At 45.2% G+C, this 11,881-nt stretch overlaps 1 long non-coding RNA gene across 1 annotated transcript in view; it reads left to right on the forward strand.

Moving 5' to 3' along the window:
• LOC117243629 overlaps positions 1-4,229 on the forward strand; it is a 69,412-nt gene extending 65,183 nt beyond the window's left edge. The window contains exon 4 of the long non-coding RNA XR_004495483.1: positions 3,102-4,229. This is a non-coding gene — a long non-coding RNA (uncharacterized LOC117243629). The remainder of the gene's footprint in view (positions 1-3,101) is intronic.
• Positions 4,230-11,881: the final 7,652 nt, after the last annotated feature.

An 11,881-nucleotide genomic window follows, 5' to 3' on the forward strand; every position in this document is an offset into this window, starting at 1 on the left:
GTACTCGTTTTCTTATTTCCTTCGCTGTTTTTACTCTTTGTAAGTCGTATTAACTTGGAAAGTTTTCGAAAGTTCCAGAGCTAGCTGTGGAGTTTGAAATTCTACGCGAGCAAGTAGAAATGTTCCGTACTTGATCAGACATAGATCGATAGCTTGGTCTGCGAAGTTTCGTGGCGTTCGCGCCAAGATTATCTTATATACAATTTCCACGCGATCTGTATAACATTCGCAAGAAACTTACATGTGTTTTCAACGCCAGTATGTAGTTAAAATCCCAAAAATAAAAGTTCTGCAATCTTCGGTGAACATCTCCCCAGCGACGATCGAGGAAAGTTCGTCGGTAACGAGTTGTTGTTCGGCCAGTTGTTTTTCCAACTTCTCCTTGACTTTTAAGTCTATTTTATCATTGTACCGAAAATTCTTGTATTTTTCTTTTCTTTTTTTTTCTTCTTGTTCATCTTCTTCGAAATTTCTTCGAACTGTTCTCAGCCAAACAAAACGTTCGTTCCTTCGGGAAGGACATCTAACGCAAACAGAAGCGGCGAATTCTTTGGTAAACTCGCGATCAACGCGTTTACGATTACGATTGCCGCTCTTCTCGCGATTCCAGCCGAGGATTGGTTGCGTCATTGGGTTCCGTTTAGACCGTAAAGACGTTTTATGCGAAAAGTCCGGAGCACAATGGCGTGGTCGACTGGTTTTAAAGGCTCTTGGCTTTCTCTCCCACCTTTTCTGTCTTTGATAGGGGTATACGTTCGTTTTACTCGTGGCAGCTTCGCGGTCCTGGACACAATGGAGCAATTATAACGAGCAGACGAATACCGGGTAAACGAGGCGTAGTAATGAATTCGGTGTAGCTGCAATAAAAGCGTTTGGTGGCCTGTTCGCAAAACGCACGCCCTGGCCACGCTCTGCTGCTTGCATAAATCTGCGCTGTGCCGACGTAAATGTTAAATAATTCCGCGCTAACGCGGATATCTCTCTTTTTCTCTCGTCTGACCTGCGATCAGTCGCTGGTGAATCGATGTAATTCGTTTAGTGGTTTAATGATTTTCCAATAGTCGAGCGCATATAAGAGCGAGGAAATAAATAGAAGCAACTCTTGATTCCAATCATGGAAACGTCTTCAGCACGATTCCACGTTATCTGTAAACTATTATTTATTCGAACAATTTTCTGTGGCGCCTGGTTGGCCGAGCTTTAGCTGCCAGTGCCAAATTTCGTCCTATCATTTGTTCCACTCTTCGTTTCTCTGTTGACGGTGTGGAAACTGTGACTGATGTACTGTTACACTTGCGAGAAACAAGTCGCGTTGTCCGTACGACTGTTCTCAGGAAAATTCCCCAGCTCTTCCACTTTTTTTTTTTTACCGTGGTTCGCCTTAGGCAGTTACGAAGAAGTTGGGTCGTCTAAGCCCCATTTATAATTTTATAAGAGAGAAGTGAGTCGGTGAACACAGCGCGTAACGAGCGCGTATGGAAACACGTCAAAAACATTTATTATGCATGTTGGCAAATGAATCGAGCGAAGGGAAAAAAGAAAAGACACGCGTGCAAGAGGAGGTTCTTTCCTTTTCTTTCTTTTTCTTCTTTTGAAACGCGCTTTCTCGTTACAAATGGGGTAATTTAGAGCGCAAACAAGCGCGCATTCTTCCCGTCGTATCTCATCGTTTCATTATGGCCGTTTAAGAGGAGAGGGTAGTCAAACGGTCCTGGATACACAGCGCTGCTCGCACTTCATTCCGCTGCGGTTAATTTATGCGAGAATCGTTCACGTGATCGCTGAAAGGCGTTTCCTTCCTGGCTGTTTATCCGCCGACGAACGGAAGCTTGGTAACTTTCTAAGCGGTTGCAAAGACAATGGTGTCTGCTGAAGCGAAAGCGTGGCTGTGACGAGACGAGAATTCGCGATTAGCTACGTCTTAAAGCTTGCTACTTGGAAACGAAAATTAGTCGAAAGTATAGAGAATTTTAGCGTCTACTTAATAAATCCTCTTTTGTATGTTTTGTTTCTGTCAAAACAGATAGAACGAATTACAATTCAGATATTAGCTTTCGCTGGTATCGCAGTTAGAAATTTCAACGTGAAATTTGCTATTTTACCGCATAACGTTGTTCTTGAACTACTCCATTGAGCCAGTCGGAATTGTGCATATTAATACACTACTATTCAGACACGGTTGCTCAATGGGTTCTGTGTACCAGATGTGGCCAGCTTCAAAGTACGAGCTCGCAATCTATCATAACGGCGTGAAGTGATTCAGCTTCATTAATTTCAAACGGACAGTGGTCACTGTGATGAACGTCGAGCCGTTCGGTCAAACTCTTCGCTGTCTCCGATGATGAGAAACGACTGTGTGAACTTTCATATACATAACGTTCCAGTTTGACAAAATGACATCACCAGCCTTTATTTTTTCTTTGTCTTTCGCTATTTTTAATTCGTTTTCAACTCAAAATTAACATCTATCTCTGTAGGTCTCCACTCGATCCTGTCACGAACTTTCACTAGAAACGATCTTCCACCAATGTATTCGTAAACGTAATATTCACGTAAAGCTCTGCTCAATTCCACGTTATTCAACAACTTCCAGACAATACTACTCGGCTTTCTCTCGGTTCGAACCATCAAACCGCGATAGCAGCGCGGAGATAGTATCGAGAGTCGCGCGATATCTTCATAGAAGAGAGAGCGAGGTACGTAGCGTCGGCGTTATGATTCACGGCAGCCGTAAATCAGTAGCCGAGATCTGCGATCGCCTTGCGCGGATAACGCGCGCAGTTGGATGCGATTTCACGCGCAATGTCGGGCCACGTTGCGTGGAATCTCGCGCGGAATGTAGCTTTTCTTTTTGTCAGCGCGATAGCCTCGCCCAGAAAACGTCGTCTCGCGCGTCGTCTATTTCGCGATCGCCGATTGTATCGTCGACTAGATGCAACCCCATCTTTCTATTTTACGCGATTTCGCGCAACCGATGAAAGAATCGCCGATAATCGTATCGTATACTTTACGTATTTACAGCCGACTAAATTTCTATCGACCTTCAGCTTGCTCCAATAGCTCTCGATTCACAGAGGCCGTAAGCAAGCTGAATGTTTCAGATTGGTGGAAACACGAGCAGTAAAGAGAATACGCACGTGGAACGTGGCACGAGATATCCCTGGTCGCGCCCTCGAAGGATTCCTTGGATGGTTCGATGAGCGTGCACGTGCACGGTTGGGTCGCGTGGGCGTAGTGCCGTAATAGCGGCCTGCACGTGACGGAGTTAGATAAACAGGAGGTCGAAGGCTCGCGGTAACCGATGGAAACGGTATTAACTGCTGAGGTCGTTTCCCATGGCTCCGTCGGCGGCTACGTGTGCCGTACAGTGGTTCGTTCGTAGCGCAATTACCACTCGCACCACGAGGAAATCCGGAGCATGCCGGCTAAACCCACGGGGCTACTGGCTACGTGATTCTTCCCACATGGAAATCGTGCACGCTTCGTTCGTTTCTAAGTACCGTGTTTAATGGGATATAGCATTTCGTTGGATGTTACGGATATAACGAATGATTCTGCGTTTGGAAGATGGCTTGGATTTTGCATAGTTTTACATGAAATTTTAAATATCACACGGTAAGCTTTAGAGATTGTGTAAATAAAGAAAGAGGTTTTAGTCATAAAACGGCGCTTTTAAAGATATTACTTCAGCTATTATTCCCGTTTCTTGCGTGTTTATTTAAGCTGTTATTTTCTTCTTTTTTTTTTTTTGTGCATTTGTGACTCGCTTCCGAGGCATTAAATTACGGGACTCGATTCACGTCCATGACCCGCTTTAATCGACCGGTAAGTAAATTAATTGAAAGTAAGTGGTCGCGTATCCTCGTAACATCAAAGTCCGTGACAGGCTACATGCGACGCAACGACAAATTTTCTCCACGCGCGAAGTCCGTTGTACAATATTGCAATGAAATAAAAAGTTGCAGGTTCACGGCACGCGAATTTACATAATTTAAAAGTCGAATTTTTGAGCCGCTCGTGAATTCGATATTGCGAGCCGATCGTGTTTCTTTCACGAAGTGGAGGAACAGGCCGGACTCTCGATTAATTTCACGAGAACGCAATGGTGCTTGCCATCGATACAATTTACACAATTTTGTCGGGTTTGTGAGTTTCGCTCGAATCGTCGCGAGTCACGCTCACGCGACAAACAGAGGAAGGGAATTTTAAGAAAGAAAAAGAAAAATAGTGGTGCAACGTTTCGTGTGTTAGTTCAGGTCTGACTACGCATTGGATATTTCCACTGTGCATTTGCTCCACGATATTACCTCTAAACACGTATAGACGTAATTTCTGAAAGTTTCAAGCGACGATACCTCATCGGAATAGAGCAACTGATAGAAACAAAATTTTGGAGTTAAATAATTCGCAACTTTTACAATTTTTAATCCTCGAACAGGCTCGAACTCTTGTCGAAGCATAGTCGCGATGTGATTGCGTCGCTAACGTAAATCGCGACTAGCTCGTTTTCGATGGATGTTCTTTTTTTTTCTGTGAGGTTTCTGCATGGTTGATGTACCTTAATTAATTCGATTTTACGATGCTAGTTCGTTCGTAATGCGTATCGTTATGCAAATGAGAGGCAAAGCGGATGATGATGCGCGCACAGGCCGCAAATGCCCCAAAGGAAGAGACAAGCCCGCGGCTATACACGGCGTGCATTCCATGTAAATCGAAGCAGCGAAAAACACATAAAATTACGTAATTGGTAATCATTACGTTGATGTTTATAAATGCAGGCATTCGTGAAATTATACGGGTCGCGTTAAAGGTTCCGGGCGTAGCGTTTAAACTTGCCAATCACTTTAATTAGATGTCACGCGCACGTAAAACGCGCGCTCGCGTAATTACGGCCCTCCAACCGATTCTTATCGACGCGGGCATTTTTCATCAACCATTCTCTCTTGCGCTTTTCCTTCCTTGTTAATTTGTCACTACCTCGCGATCGATATTCGATAACGTGTTCTTACCGACACGATATCAATATGTATTATTGAATATTCGAAACGCGATGCTTTATTCTGTCAACCAAAGTGTAATCTTCGATCGGGAATAATAAATTAACAGCGTGTTACGTGTACGCGTTCGAAAGAACAAATTTCCCGACCATTTGTCTAATCGTTACCCGAACTTTCTCAAAATTTGGAAACGTTAATTGGCAGAAGATTACTTGCCGATTGAAAATCAGAGCGTGGTTTGGATCTCGACTAACCGAGTCTCGTAATCGCGGAAAGATAAAACCGTACTGCTGATACGAAGGGAACGCGATCGACGCGCCCATTAAGACTTCGAATGCCTGTGATTTCCTCGAACTTAAGCGACTCGTCGAATCGGCGAGACGTAGACTCCACGAGCGAACAGATAACTCGTGTTTCCTTTAGAAAAACGTGTATCTAACAAATCAAGGAGAGCTCGGCGTGTTTCGAAAAGCGTTAAGGACAGATAAGAGGCTCGTATCGAAATCTCAAGCGTGGAAAAACGATGCGCGAGCTATTCGCCTCGTAAATAACGCGGTTCGCGGGGCTCGTTCATCAATTCGACAGCCACCTAACAAATCCGCGAAAAGGAGAGAACCTGAAAAACCAGAACGCTCGAGTCGAGCACGAATATTCCGGCCCCATTAATTGAACGTTCCACCCATTCCCGGAATGGCGCTCGTTAATTTGCGCGAGATAAACACCTGGAGATCCACGGAAGCATGTGCACCGCCGGCGTGGACGTGTTCGCCAAGCCACGTCCGGGAAGAATGGGGTGTGTTAATGATAGCTGCATGCGCTCCATGTTGCAAGTTAGACGCACTGTTTTACTGTCTCTTAGTTCGATCGTTTTTCAATCTGCTTTCCCAGATGTGATTTAGTAGAGAAGAATATTTAAAACGTTTTGAATACTTGAAAAATATCAACAATACTAGTTACGTACAGATTATTTTAATCTCACCAGATAACATCAACGTGAGAAAATCGAGAAATATGGATTTATTATATTTTTCTTGTGCGATCTTCGGACATAAAAATACCTGCTGCAACAATAATGGTCACTACAGGGTGTGTAACGATCGAGTCGACGCACGTGCGTCGAGTCGTGTTTACTTTGTAAACTCGTTGTCTCGAGAAGCATCCCGTGTTTCGCGCTGTCGGCCGTATCGATCGCTCGATCCGTTCCGTGGAATCGATTGTTCGCGAGTTTTCTTGCCGGTTACGAGGAAAGGCCAGGATAGCCAGAGGTATCCATGGCACGACCGTTTCTTTCCAATCGCTTTCCAAGTGGCCTGGCTCGTTCGAGGAAATTATCGAGCATCGTTCGGACGCGACACCGACCGGAAATGGGTCAGAGGATCGACGTAATTTCACGGCTATGCGATTCACTTCGTTCCCGATGTCGCTCATTATTGTTTTTTTTATCACGGTCTTTTTAACGATGGAAGCGCGCTTTTTGCCGGGGAATCTCGACTAAGCAGACGAGACTGATCAACTCGAGATACTGTTACGTAGGATAAATCGATCGTCGAGAATCCATCTTCTATACGATAATTCGCCGAAAGCGAACTTTGCCAGATGGCAGATCCCATATTTATTTTCATAGTAAAGTATTAGGTCGTCCAAAAAGTTTCTTTCGTTTTATAAGGAAATAATGGACGACATTTTCCGTTTTGTATTATTTTATCGAATTATGTATGGTCCATTTTGTTCTATCAAAATAAAGATCACAATGTTCGACAGATTAGGTTTCATGTTTGTATAAAGACGCATCGTTCTAAAAGACGTGTCTGTAAAAGAAAGACACTTTCCGGACAACCTAATACATACATGGCCAGCATCCTTCCATCGTATGACAGATTCGTCGAAACTGACAGTGTGAATTATTGAGATATGTATAATTTTGTGTACTAGACTAGATTAGCCGCGTAGTAGTGACACACGTATGTGAGTATGAGTGTATGCAAGTATGTGTGTGCACAGCGTCTCGAAAAACAGATGAATGTAACGTTTCGTTGGCAGTGTGGTGTAGAAGATGGTGAGACAAAGAGAGTGCTGAGACTCGTGCAACTGTAAATCGACGAAGATCCTGGAAATTATTTATTAAAGCGAGTGTTTCGTCCAAGATCTGCTAGTATGGACTCTTCAGTAAGGCTCACCTAACAGACCTATACCTTAGACACAACGAGAGAAGAGAGAAAGTGAGTGTTTCGTCCAAGATCCATTTATTAAATAAATCTAAAACTATTTTAATATGAATTCTGAGTGTAACCGTAGTGTTCCTTTACTCTTATTTCGGCAATTAGGATCCACAATTTCCAACATGAATAAATATCCATAAACGGACCGTAATAATAATTCTAATTTAAAAACTAAACAAACGATGATTCCCAGGATGCAGTTTCCTCAGATACGCTAAAGCACGACGATCGCAAAGAATGACCGAATTGCAACATCGTTCCCGTAATTTGTTGCTGGCGTTATCGTGCCTATCGCAATCACGGCATAATCGACATAGTTCAGGATCCAGTCGCGGGAGAGCAACAATCACGTGAAAGCGCAAACATTACTTTTTATTGTGATACGCGTTAAACGGCATTGCATAGTCGGTCAGGTATTGTACGCGGCTAAGACGGAACGAGCGCCATTAAAATACCAGGTTAATATCGCGAGGACCGGTATACCGGCAGCAATCTGCGTACACGCGCAAGGTGTGTCGCGATATTACTCGACTACATCGTGAAATCGTCGTACGAATAGTAGACTCGTAATCGGTTGAATGACTACCGTTACGTAACCGCCCTGTCGAATACAGGGTGTCTGGAAATTGAAATTGCACGATGCACGAGTAGATTACATTGAGACGCGGGATTGGTTTGAGCGGATAAGAGGAATAGAAGCATTGTGCATTCAGAAAGAGCGACGCGGAGCTTTGGAAGGTAAATAAGAGACAAATAAGAACGCTTCTTTCGTTATTCACGCATGACAAACTTGGACCGTGTTTTCTCAGAAAATGAAACGTTTTATCTTTAGCAAATATCAAATGGTTTCTATTATCATAGCGTTAATTATCGTATACCTCGATCTTGGAAAGTTAACAACGCGTATTGTACGGTTCGACGTCTTTTCCGTTCCACTAATTCTCTTCCATCGTTAATCCAACTCGAAATCCATCGTAAACCCGATCTGGAAAACTCACAGATCGACATTCTGACCATCAAGGACATTCTGGAGAACGGTGGGAAAATTCGTAATTTTACGGTGTTCTCGCGTCTCATTCTGTCGCGATGGCAACCGATCATCGATTTATTTCGTGGAAAACGGGGATCATCCTCTTCACGAGGATTACTTTTATCGTCTGTTACGTCAGCTCTCGGTATTCAGAATTTGCAGGATCTTCGACATTGAAGTTATTGCCTGTTGTAAATGGTCGTAAATCGTAATTTGCGTCCAATTTGCGCACGTATCTTTCAAACACGGTCTTTTTTATCTGAAAATTCGCGCATTTGTATATTATATTCCTTATATTCCTCGAAATCGAAGGTTGCGGTGACAAATAACGCGACGAATCGATGATACTGCAGTCTGTATTCAGTGTTCATTGGTTTCCAATGACAGTTATCCACGCTTTTATACTTGGCACATATTTTTTAATTCGATAAAATTAATTAGAAGCATCAAATGCAGGAAAAGAAGCATTTTATAAGCCTCAATGTCAGAGCATAATTGAAAAAACGATTCTTCGACAATCTGTTTCTCGATGGTAAAAAATAAAATTTCGATCTATAGATCTATCCCCGCCAGTCAGTCAAAAGCACTTGGCAGACACCGAAACTGTTTCACGAAACAGCAACGTTGGATCGCTATCAGTTGTTATATAATCACGTAAACAGGATAACTTTCCGGGTAGACATAGTGAGAGGCGAGCATTGACAGGGATCCGATAATATTTGGAGAGATCTCGTAATCGACGAAATTACACGGTCATCGTGCGTGGGCGCCGGCCAGTGGTCTCCAAACAAACCGTACACGCCACCTATGGCGAATCCTCGGGATTATTTTTTCAAACGAATCACGATCGAGCGAAGGAACGCGGCTCCAACGCCTGGCAAATGTTACCGTGCTCCGCCCGATTACATCATTCCCTTGTCTTTCGCGATTGCGTCGATTGTTTTTGCAACGAACCAGCCACCTTGCCCTCGGTCGTTGTTTATGCCAGTTTATGGTTAGCCGGCATCAATTCGAGATCTATTTCCTATCTTTTAAATGCTTCCACCTATTTTGCGCGCGCGGAATAGACATTTCGATCGTTCTCGAGAGAAAGCACGTTTCGTGAACGACAAAATCCTGTTTTTCGAATCTCATCCGGTCTACTCTCGGATATTTCTGAAAATCGAGGCATCAGACTTCGCGTGCTTGCCATAAAAACAAATACACAAGTCGGAATGTGGATTGAGGTACGCGTACAAGTACGGTGACTCGATCGAAATGCGTTAGGAGTTGAGTAGAAGATCGCGAACAAAAATAGAGAAATCGTGGTACAGGTGGTGGAGAGCAATGGGGTAGAAGTAGGAAAAATGAAGTCAAATGAAGTTGTTGATGCTCGTGGAGAAACGCGGTGTTGGCTTATTAACGAGCACCGCGCGACTTGTACCGACAACGCCTTTAACGAGCTTGTACGAACAGCTAAAATCGCCGATATTTAACACCTCGTCCGATCGAACACGCTAACGCGTGGAAACGATGTTATCGGTTTGCCGATGCGAACGGCGATTCCGCGATTTCTGGTTCGTTGATTAAAGCGACATCGGAATTAATGTAGTCTCGTTGCCGTGCAACGCGAGGACGACGCGTTCTCGGGCTCGCGGACACGCGCAGATCGTAGATAAACGCGGCGATCTTTAAAGCACGTTGCGCGTATCCTTCGTGCTTGTTTCGTTCGCGTTTCTGCGACACGATCGACGAGCATTTCCACTTAACACGGATCGAGAATCGTATACCGTAGGAGATCAGCGAGGCGCGTAATTTCGACCAAGTATGGATGGAGGTTTTCGTTATAAAAGCTCGCATGGAACAGCCAAAAATGCGTAATTTCGCGGAGTACATAAATCGAAGGACGGAGGGTCCGAGCGATGCCGGTCGGTGGGCTGCAACAAAAATTGCCTGAGGCGGCTTTGTAATAACGCGCGAAGGTTATATTTTAATCTTTGACGCCTCCTTTTAAATTATTATCCGGCAATTAAAAATCCTCCGTGCGACCTGTCGCGCGAACGCACACGGCAACACGGACACGAGGCCGCTGGCCTTCCCACGAGTTAAAACGCAATCGCCACGTCTTTATGCATATTCAAATTCCAGGCCGTGGATCCTCCGTGGCACGGCGAGAAGAGACGATTCGGGACTCGGGGATGGGAGACTCTTTTAATTTTCCGCCACACCTTCGTGGACGATCCGGATCTGCCCGTGGCGAGCTTACGAAATCGAAAATCACTGTCGGTGCCTGTCGCCTGGCCGTTCGATCGAACCTCTCTTTGTAGCAGTCCTGAGAGGAAAGGGGGAGGATACCTCCTCTCTTTTAATAACTATACTTTGCGATTCGTTAAGCTGCTTCGTTACAGTGCGCGTTTAAAAGAGCGATCGCGCGGAGCCGACGGGAAGACGAAGACGACGTTAGCGTGGCTTTAGGGAGATCGACGAGGACGACGAGGAGAGAAAAAGATCGGTTTAACGGCGCGGAAGCTAGTTATCTCTCGAGACGAAATATTCCCGTGGCCCTGTGGGAAGCGACCGCATCGATCGGCCACGCTCTCCCGCGATTCATCGTTCGAACGAAGGAACGGAGAGAGGATCGATCGATCGCCGGATCGGCAATTTCGAACGTCCCAGTCATCCGGAGGATCCGGCGACCGACTTTGTCGAAGAGGTTTCTCTGTCTCTCGGCTGCTGTCGTGCCGTTACGAACGACAAAGGCGATTTACGATCATATTCCCAGTTAATTATAGCGATTGCCGATTCGTTACGACGGCGACCACCGCGGTAGCGCGATGTCGCGACTCGCTACTCGCCTCTCTTACCACTCGCGCCGATCAAAGTGGCCTATTTTATGACCGACCCTCCTTCCTTTCAGTCTACCACTATATTCAATGCGACGTAGGAATTACTTCGCGCATGATGTGGTCAACGAATTGGTCCAAGTATCAAGGCCGTGCAAGGTCAATTTCAAGAACCTTCGCGTCACAGCTGTACCGCGATAGAACATAATTCTTCTTGCCAAATACTTGTGAATTTTAGAAACGTCGCGAGCCTGTTCTATTAAATCTCAGATGTTAAATGCGAAGTGGCGGAGGAAGCGTAGGAGAAGAACCCGGTTCGATCTGGAAGCGAGCGACACGAAATTGACTATAAATGATATCGTCTGGTCGCTGGTGGAATGGCCTCTCCTGCTCTCTCTCCTCCCTAAATTAACGATCACGTCTGAATCGCGGGGAGGTTCTCCGAGCATCGTACGTATATATTTATTCCCGTGTAGGGCGATCGTCGCTCATTGGCTCGGGCCCCTCTCGCGAGAGATATCGGCATCGGCGTGCCGGTTTCCACGGGTGTCCAGTATACTTCTTTCTCGCGCACAATAAGATATTTATCGTCCGCGTGGATGGAAGTCCGAGGCCATGGCCCGAGTCCCCCGAAGTCACCATTGTATCTACCGGGAGTGATGTATGGCCGTGGAATTGGTAGGAATTGAAACTTGTTACCGCCGCGAAGAGGAGATACCGGCGAGATTTAAGTCCTGTCCTTGTGCCGCCGCCGTCCAGATAACAGCCCCCTTTTGCGAGCCCGCAATTGCTGCCCGCCAGGAGCACCGGCTG

This window comes from Bombus vosnesenskii, unplaced genomic scaffold (assembly GCF_011952255.1).
Source record: "Bombus vosnesenskii isolate JDL3184/JDL3185 unplaced genomic scaffold, Bvos_JDL3184-5_v1.1 scf7180000013266, whole genome shotgun sequence".
Classification (NCBI taxonomy): domain Eukaryota; kingdom Metazoa; phylum Arthropoda; class Insecta; order Hymenoptera; family Apidae; genus Bombus; species Bombus vosnesenskii.